General features: G+C 35.9%; 1 protein-coding gene across 1 annotated transcript in view; it reads right to left on the reverse strand.

Moving 5' to 3' along the window:
• Positions 1 to 8,318, reverse strand: part of LOC106460193 (transcriptional enhancer factor TEF-1-like) — a 54,220-nt gene extending 45,902 nt beyond the window's left edge. The window contains exon 1 of the mRNA XM_013919880.2: positions 8,225 to 8,318. The gene's annotated coding sequence lies outside the window, so the exon portion shown is untranslated. The remainder of the gene's footprint in view (positions 1 to 8,224) is intronic.
• Between the last annotated feature and the right edge of the window lie 1,456 nt (positions 8,319 to 9,774).

The following is a 9,774-nucleotide window of genomic DNA, read 5'->3' on the forward strand; positions in this document are numbered from 1 at the left end:
TTTTAAACACAAGTGCCGGAAGTGGATATCTGTACTTATTTCGTTCTGTTTCCTCTTCTTTATAACTTCCTTTTTATTATTAAAAAATTGCCCAATAATAACCCGAAAGAATAACTTACTACTTTCTTTCAAGTATAATTGAAAAATAGTTGTTTTCGTGTATTTGGGGCAAAATTATCCTCGTTATTATCGTTTAGTTTTTATCTTGTTAAAGCTCACCCCCATCCCCTCAGCGGTAAGTCTGAAGAGTTATAATACTAAACCCTGGTTTTGATACCAGTGGTGGGCACAGCACAGATAGCCCATTGCATAGCTTTGTGCTTAAAAACAAATAAACAAAACCTTGGTTTGGTTTGAATATCGCGCAAAGCTACATGAAGGATATCTGCGCTAGCCGTCCCTAATTTAGCAGTGATAGACTAGAGGGAAAGCAGCTATTCATCATCACCCATCGCCATTTCTTGTGCTACTCTTTTACCAACAAATAGTGGGATTGGCCGTCGCATTATAACGCTCCCACGGCTGAAAAGGCGAGCATGTTCGATGGGACAGAGATTCAAACTCGCGAACCCCAGGTTGCGAGTAGAGCGCCCTAACCACTAGGTTAACAAAACCTTGTTGAAAAAACAACAACATTAATCTAAAACATAGACCTGAAAAACAACATTCACCAGTTAACAATATTCCTGTCGTGTGGAAAACTACCCCTTTCATCGTTTTTGTTCTTCTTCTTGGTTAAAATAATAATTTATTTTGTTCTTTTTGTTTCATTATTTTTCATGCGACATCTTTAAGCCAAAACAAATGATACAAATAAAATTATTCTTTGGTGCCCAGAATGTGCAATTTGTACCAACATTAACTGATGGATGCTTAGAAGAATAATCCGTTTACGTTCTTAGCAGATTGGAAGCACCAAAACCCACGTTTTCACAGTAACAAGCACCATATTGGAAGATCGCGTTTTCTTCGAAAATCAAGTCTCACACGTATACATCTGGCGAAGATAATGCTGTCAAAGGAAGTATTTAGATATTAACAACAAGACAAAACTAGCTATAGGTCGATGTTATTTGGAATTTGGCAGAAAATGTCTTAGAATTGACTATGTGCTTTTAAATTTCGCGGACAGTTAAGCCTAACTTTCAGTTGATTTTCGACGATTAAGAAACATTTCTCTCTCTCTTTTTTTTTTCCTCAGGGAGAGATACTATATTTTTCATATTTATGAGAGTATATGAAACTATCATTAAAGTAAATGTATATAGCACACATTCTCTAATTAAGGTACAGTTTATAATATATACACGGAGGGAAAAAATCGTTATACATTTCAAAGTTTGTAAATATTTCAACAAATTCTTCGCCAGCCAAACCACGTTTTAATAGTTTGATCTTTCAGTAAGATCAAGAATACATTTGCAAGCATTGTTCCCTCTTTCTCTGTCTCTCTAGATACATCAGCTGTATGTCTGCAGACTTACAACGCTAGAAAGCTGGTTTCGATACCCGTTGTGGGCAAAGCACAGATTAGCCTATTATGCAGCTTTGTGCTTAACTACAAACAGTGACTCACAATCTAGATACATACACACACACACACATATATGTATATACATATATGGTTATGCTCTCTATACTTTTTATCTTCTTTATTATTTCCCGAATCTTATGACATAACATGTTTAACATGATTTCAAGACTTCAGAGGTCGCCACCCGGATATAATTTTATTAAAACTTTATTGTCCTTTCTCTAATTCCTAGTAATGTTTATAGCCACTGCACCATTCAAAGTCATATATATATTAGAGGCTGTAGCATCACCACTTTTACATATCTGACTTATATAGCAACTCTAAGTTAAATTATCATATTAATTTTCTGTGTGTGTATTCATACATACTGTATAAAATATGTAATATGGAAAAAAATATTAAAATTTTCATAATGCACATGAAAAAAGAACATTTCGTTAATATATCGACTACATGATATCGTACAATTTCAAACATTTTTTAAAACTATGATTCTATGTGTTTTTCATAGTTTCTTGGGTTGGAGGAAGCGGAACACTAAATTCCAAACTCTGGTTAAATCTTGCCGAAACTAAGTGCCAAAAAAAAGGGAAAATTAGTTTTGTATAGAGATGAGAATCATGGAACTAAACTGGACTGCCTCCTGGCGATTTCTACAAGTTGTTATTAAGAGGGCGTGTCAAAGAAGTATCAACCCTCAAGTTTGTTTGGAAAGATTAGGCTCGATCAAACCAAACTAAAATTGAATATGACGCCAGCCAGTTTCGGTAGAATATCTGTAAACTAAAAACAAAACAAAAAACTAAAATAGTCATCAACAATTTTTCTAGACAGAGAAAACACTTCTACCGTTGTTTTCTGCCGTGTTTACAAAGTCGTAAGTGCGTTATTTCTCAGCGGTTGCCAACTGGAACTCACTCTGCACTCTTTCTAAAACGAGCCTAACAGAAACCTGATGCAACAAAGTGAACAGCTGCAGCTAGATGTCTCTGGTTGATTTAGTGTATCCGTCTTATGATCCACCTCGTGCCACATATTAGTTCTGTTTTTAACACCATGTTTTGCACCTAGTAAAACATTTTTTTTCAGCGACACCTATAGCCATTAAGCACAGAGCAACGAAATCATTGAAACGTACCCATCGAACAAAGTATAGAAAGAGTTGAAATTTTCTATAAGCTTCAATGGAAATATTCTATATATAAAAGAGAAAAATTATATAAGACGTACATAAGATTTGTTAAGTTAATCTGTCACGTATTACTTCAGTAATATACTGCGTATTATCACACATGGATGACACCTTTGCATGTGTAACAACACCTCACTCTTGCTATTCAATGTATCGACATGCTGCTAAAAGCAATGATACAGACATATCTACATCTTGGATCTAAAGAAACGTAATATCAGAGAGTTTGTGGAACTATGTTTATTAATTATAAATAAAATCCTACATATAAAATGAGTATATCTTTAAAATAGCTTATCTTAGGAATAACCAAGTTTCATCAGAGGTACATTGAGAATCTTAAGTTTTATTCTGGAAACTCTGGACCTGATACAGGGTGTTCCTAAAGCACAGTATACTGTACATTGAAATTGTTTTTTTTCTCTCTTACTTCTTTCAACAATACGAGACTGATAATTTGAATAACGTATGCAGGATATTAGAAGGATCCACGAACATCGTCCTAAACAAATTATACTTGTAATAACTTCATTTATGGATAGGCTGCTTGAGAGTGATGGAAAGCATATTGAACACCATATCATGGCCACATTTCCCTCAATAAAACTTAAGATTTCATTGTGCTACTGATGAAATTTAATTGCCCTAGGAAAACTAAATTTAAGATACATTCATTTTAATTATGAAGTTTTCTCTAAAATCACCATGTATATATGTGACTAGTTGTTTGCAACGTTAAGGTATAAAAAATATAAGAATATGTTTAAATATACATATGTTATTTGATATTCAGCATAAGGTATAACTTTTATACTGACAGTCTTCACGAATATGTATCCTTCACGTAAGAAAAACGAAGATTTAGATAACATTTACACGCGCATAGAGACACGTGAGACTAAGTTGTATATACACATATATATATATATAACGCAGAGCACGAGTGGGCCGGCGATCTTATCCCTCCACTCAAAACATAACAGCACCTGAAATCGAGTTGCCGCCCTGACCTGAGGTGGCCTTGGAGACGTCTCAGGGACTAGCATCCCTCGTGTTTTTCCTCCTGCTGAGACAGCATACAGATATAGACTTTGGCAAGCTGACAAGCGAGAATAGGGGGCATCGAAAAGAGCAGACACTGGACTGCAGAAATGGCTGTCAAAGGTTGGAGAATTGATCGAATTGTGTGTAAAAACGTGGAGGGTAGTGACGTTACTTCCGCTGACGTAAGCTAGGTGAATGTCGGAGTCTATTTGTAACATAGATCATGGTAAATAAAACACAACAATGAACGGAGGATTTCACAACTGGTCTCTACAAGATTCTAAGAACGAATGATGAAAATCCAATTTTCCATTCACGTGAAAGTTTATTTTCAACAGATATATGGTTTAATACACATATAATAGTTTATTAAATGCAAATCAATTTCCTTTCCCACGAGTAAATTACCTTTAAAAAAATTATACTGAAGTTATTCCTACTCAATATCCGTTTGAAACGTAAAACGGATCAGCAACCATTCAAAAACAAGAGTAAATGAACTGTTCGAATATCATTTTGGTTTTTCTAGGTAGCTTCAACAATCCAAGCACATTTCTAAATAATAGACTCATCGTAGTTCTCTACACGGTCAAGTTAACGATTCAAAATCGCTGCCTACCAGTGGTACAGCGGACTTACAACGCTAGAATCAGGGTTTCGATACCCGTGGTGGGCAGAGCACAGATAGCTCATTGTGTAGGTTTGTGCTTAATTGCAAACAAACAAACAATCAAAACCGCTACTGGCCTTGGGATTTCTTGTTTCACAGAGACGAGTTTCATTATTACCCTCAGAGATTAATACATTATAATTTTAGACAGTCTAAATTATAACCGCTTTCAATAACTTTTACGACATATGAACAAAACTTCAGGCCAAGTATCCAAGAGATTCAATAGTTAAAAAGGAAATGACTGAGAAGGACTATAAAACTCCAAGAAGTTGTTTCCTTCTTCTTACATTTATGTACGACCTCCTTTCATCTCACCCCCCACCCACCCGCCAAATAAAAAAGTAGGATCGTCAAGGGTGATAACGCTCAAAAATCTACTGTGAAAAAGGTGACATTCGTGAATAACAGCTTTAGTCATACAATAGAAACTACTTATGTTAGGGTGGTGTTTGGGTGTTCAACATTTTGCGCGTGTCTAGTGTTCTCATTAGAAAACTAATTATGGAAGGGCGCTGTATTTTACACGGTTACTTATGAGAGGAATACACCACCATGTAAAAAAATAATTTAATGAAACAACGACACACAAGTGTTAAGGTTGTACAATTATTAGACTTTCATCGGCACGTTAGTCGCCGTATCTAATATTATCTTTACCAGGTACATGAACGTAATTTTACTATTTTAAAAATCTGGAAGAATTAAACTACCATCTTAAGTATTACCAAACAGAAGGGTAATCTAATATTAATGTAAACTGTTGTTTTATGTCTATTCATCATAATTACTTCCCACTGATTCTAATATTTACTACCTTATCCGATGGTTGTTATTTGATAAAGGATTCTTGGTTCGCAACCCAATGCCGCAAAAATGCGCTCTGCATTTTGAGATAGTGGGTGCGCTATAAGAGTGACGGTGAAACCCATCTATTCGATGAGACAGTAATAGTAGCGCAATAGGTGGCGGTTGGTGCTTTTGACTAGCTGCCCTTCATCTAGTTTATCAGTTCAAAATTCGGGACGGTTATACGCAGACAGCATTTAGTTTTGCGCGAAATTCTAAAAAACAAAACAAAAATCAACAGAAAAAGGACGTTTAGTCACTCGAGTTAATAACGTATGAAAAGAAACATCCGTCACACTATTCAAAACATTTATACATTAACCCTGACGTAGTGCACTAAACTGAGAGGACAGTAACACTATAGATAATTATAATGACTTATGACTGAAAGCAATATGTAATAACATATAAACCACACTATATCTACTACATCCTGTGCCGACGAGATATATCATCAGGCCGGCTGGGATACTACAAACAGAGTAGTGGTTGAGATACCATCAGTTACTTGAACAACAACCATTTCGGAGTGAACTAAATAAAGTTGGTGAAATGTAACTTTTACAAATTTGTTTAAGTCCTTACACATCGGAAATATTTTCGTCATTTAGTTTTATTAACATCAAATTACTTATTTATTTTTAACACCAAGTTGTTTATTATTAATATTGCCCCCCCACCCCCAGTGGCACAGCGGAATGTCTGCGAACTTACAACCAAAATTCCAGTTTGTATCTCACGAGTTTGGTCACCATATTTGACAAAGTTTTTTATTGGCGGGATCTACACAACACATGTTGGTGTGTTAAGTGTTTAGGTCCATTGTTAGACAAACAATGGGGACATAAAACTCACAGTGGCTGAATGAAGATGTTCTGTTAAATAATATAACAACATACACAGAACAATCAAATGCGTTAAAAGTACGTCTTGTTTGTAGACTTTGTGAGTTTTATATATCCATTTTAGACAAAACTTGTGTTGTTGTTCTTGTTTTTTGTTTGTTTGTTTTAATCATCATGATTATGTCTGGCCATTTTCAATGCGATCAAGCGATCAAGGAGAGGCCAATTGTATTTTATGCTTTGATTTTAAATATCACCGTGGCTTGTCGATTCAAATGAGATTGGATATTCTTTGTGTTTATTTTTAGTTTCATTCCGAATAAGTAGCTTGCTTTAATTGGAAGTTAATATTAATAGACAAATTTCAAATATCGCAGCAGAGGAGCGGACAAACAGGGTACTGAGAAAGCTACAACATTTAGCTGGCTGGTGGAGGTAACAGATTCGTCGAGAAAGTCTCAAAATAGGACGAAGAACGTTTAAGTGCACGAGCTTGATGAAATGTAGGCTTCTCAAACCGCCCCTCACTGAGCCTGCTACATGTGATAACCAAAACATATTTAAACCAACTAAAACATCACAGATAACGATCTGGAAATGACTGTGGTAGTAGATCCAAATTTATTATTCTATTTCTTACATTGCAAATATTCAGACTGCATACAACGAAGCTAAAACGTACGCCTGGTATCGACGCGGTGTATTTTTATTCACAGATATTAAAGTATAGAGAACTATTAAAAACTCGTCCCCAATATGGTCGTCGTATTTTGCGCGTGTATGAAATAATGAAATCGTGAGATACGATCTGTTGAAGTGTCTTAATCCATTAGCACAAAATTAACCACAATTTGAATCAAACTTTTCATATTCACTCTACTCACAATCTTCTCTAATGACAACAAGAAGAAAACTCCCTGGTAGAATGTTTGAAGTTTATAAGAATAGCCAATGAATATTAATCTTTTTTTGTGACGAACTAGGCTGATGAAATATTGTGGGGAATGTTTTTAATTGTATCTAGTGGCAACCTAAACATCTTTTTAGTTAATTCAAGTAAAATATGTAAATAATATTAATAATTATTTGTTTGTTTGTTATTAAGCACAAAGCAACACAATGGGCTATCTGTGCTCTGTCCACCACGGGTATCGAAACCCAGCTTCTAGCGTTATAAGTCCGCAAACATACCGCTGTGCCACTGGAGGGAGGGTGCGGAATTTTGGAGTAGTGTGCATGTGTATAAATATAGATGTAGGTTGGAGTTGTTAGTATAGTTTGGAAGTCACAAGATTCTTACACACAGTCTAATAAAAACATTTCCAACTTAAACTGTTTAACGAACCATCCAACTTCAACTATATCTCAAGAATACTATGAGATTTTTGTATTTTTTTTTAGTAAACACTAACGAAGCGGCATCTTGATTTATTTGTTAGGAACAAAGAAGTTATGCCTTTTAGGTAATTGTTCATGATTATCAGAAACGTGATCACTGATCTAATTTTGATGATGACATGAACCTTTTATATTGCTATAATTTAAACCTGACAAAGACTAAATGCACTCATAGAGCAAAACAAAGATTTTTCAGGTTTTGCACGAAATCCCAAGCGTTCCAAAATGGCACAGCAGCCAAAACGCTCAGGGCAGCTGGTCCAATGAGTCAAATCTTAAGGCCGTTACTAAACGGGGCAACCAAGCGTCTCCGCGTGCGCTCAGCGCGAAACCATACACATGCGGCTAAAACATAGCAGTAGATAAAGTGACGCCAAGCGCTGAATAACGACTTCTATAGAGATTACGTAAATATCTGATCTCAGAGTTCCTCAAAATGCATAACAGGCAACATAAAACACCAAAATACGAATAAACTGAAGAGAGAAAACTACTTATACTTTAATTAAATACGGAGCCCAGTTTTTTGTTTCGTTTGGCCGCGTGAAGAGGGATTTTGGAGTGGAACGCCTGAAATATGTGAAAGATTTGTGGCATACAGTACAGAAAATGATAATTTTTTAATTTGTTTTTAGAAAATCTAAGAAACTTAGACACGCACAAGAGAGAAATGTAAACTGTCTACTCACCGGTGAAAGATTCAAGCTGCAGCAAGCAAAATTGAATTGATTTTGGACGGCTTGAACTCTTGTTGTCACAGGACCGAGCGTCTACTTGGTATGCGAAGAATGGCACAAAGAATCTGTACTACGCATCTCGCGAACGCGCATCTATACCGCGCAAGGGTGGAGAAATTGCCTACGTAACATCCGCCAGAATGAGGAATTCGACGCGCTCGTCACCTGGCATATGGCCCACGCGAATGACAATAAAGGAAAACGTTTAAAGACGGCCAGTAAACGTCGTCGTTGCGTGTTTGGCGCGTAGAGGAAAGTTATTAACAGCGAAGGAGACATTACAGCAATAGCGAGCCCTAGACTGAATCTGTAAAACAAGAGTAAACAACAATGGCGTACGTTAAACTTTATCCCAATAACACAAGTCTAAACTAAAAATAAAATATGCCTAAATTCCTCCTGGTTATATAAATGTGCTACTATCACACTATACCAATAGCTCATCAATAGATTTAATAAACGAGATATTATCTTACTGTAACACCTGGTGTTAGACACTACAATACCCAGAGCTGCACGTGATCCATTTCCTTATGTCAGAGTGGCCCATGTGTTTTATTTTGTAACAGATAAAATGCCTGCTTAACTTTTGTTCTTCTTTCGAATAGGATTTATTGTTGCTAAATCCACACCGTGATGACTCAATGGTATGGAGTATATAAACAGGTTAACTTAAAGCACTTTAAAGCTACATTAATTATAATTTCACATCAGTTTCACAATTAAGCTTAAAGCTTACGTTTTCGAATAACTTATTTTACTTGGGTAAACTTTATTCGCATGCATTTGTTAAAAGTTTTACAACAGAATAAGTGCAAACAATTTTTTATCATAAAATTCCTGTGCTGGGTAAGTACTGTATATGAAATGAGTGAATGGTCGCAACAGAATCGGCATGGTAGTGCCGTGGCTCTTTCAGTGTCCATACTGTGACATTATTGTTGCAACAGCTCCATGTAAAATAATTCAAGCAGCGATATTCACGTGAATTAGAACACGTTGCTTAGATACGACAGTAAGCAAAATTATTATTATCCGCCTCATTAAAGATGAACGGTTCGCGTCTAACCAATCCTAAGAATAATTATTATGAATGTTTTAAGTATATTTTAATTATTTCCTAATAGCAAGTGAAAGTCGAAAAGGTTGAGTTACAATTGCAATAACGCAGTTAATGTCTCATACCTTGCTGTTAGATTTCTATACTTATATTTAGGCGTGGTCAAATACATCAATCGAAAGGGTTTGACCTCCTGAGTACAAACTGTAATCAGGTCTCAAATCGGTTAAGAGATGACGGAGCTCTGAGCTAAACTTTTGTATTTAAAAAAAAATAATCTCAAAGCCATTCTATGAGCCGCTTTGCCGCAGCTAAAAAACTTCCAAAGAGGAGATTCAGCATGCTCCCCCCCACATCTATATTTATACACATGCACACTACTCCATAATTCCCCCCCCTCCAGTGGCACAGCGGTATGTCTGCGGACTTACAACGCTAGAAA

Source organism: Limulus polyphemus, unplaced genomic scaffold, assembly GCF_000517525.1.
Source record: "Limulus polyphemus unplaced genomic scaffold, Limulus_polyphemus-2.1.2 Scaffold726, whole genome shotgun sequence".
Lineage (NCBI taxonomy): Eukaryota > Metazoa > Arthropoda > Merostomata > Xiphosura > Limulidae > Limulus > Limulus polyphemus.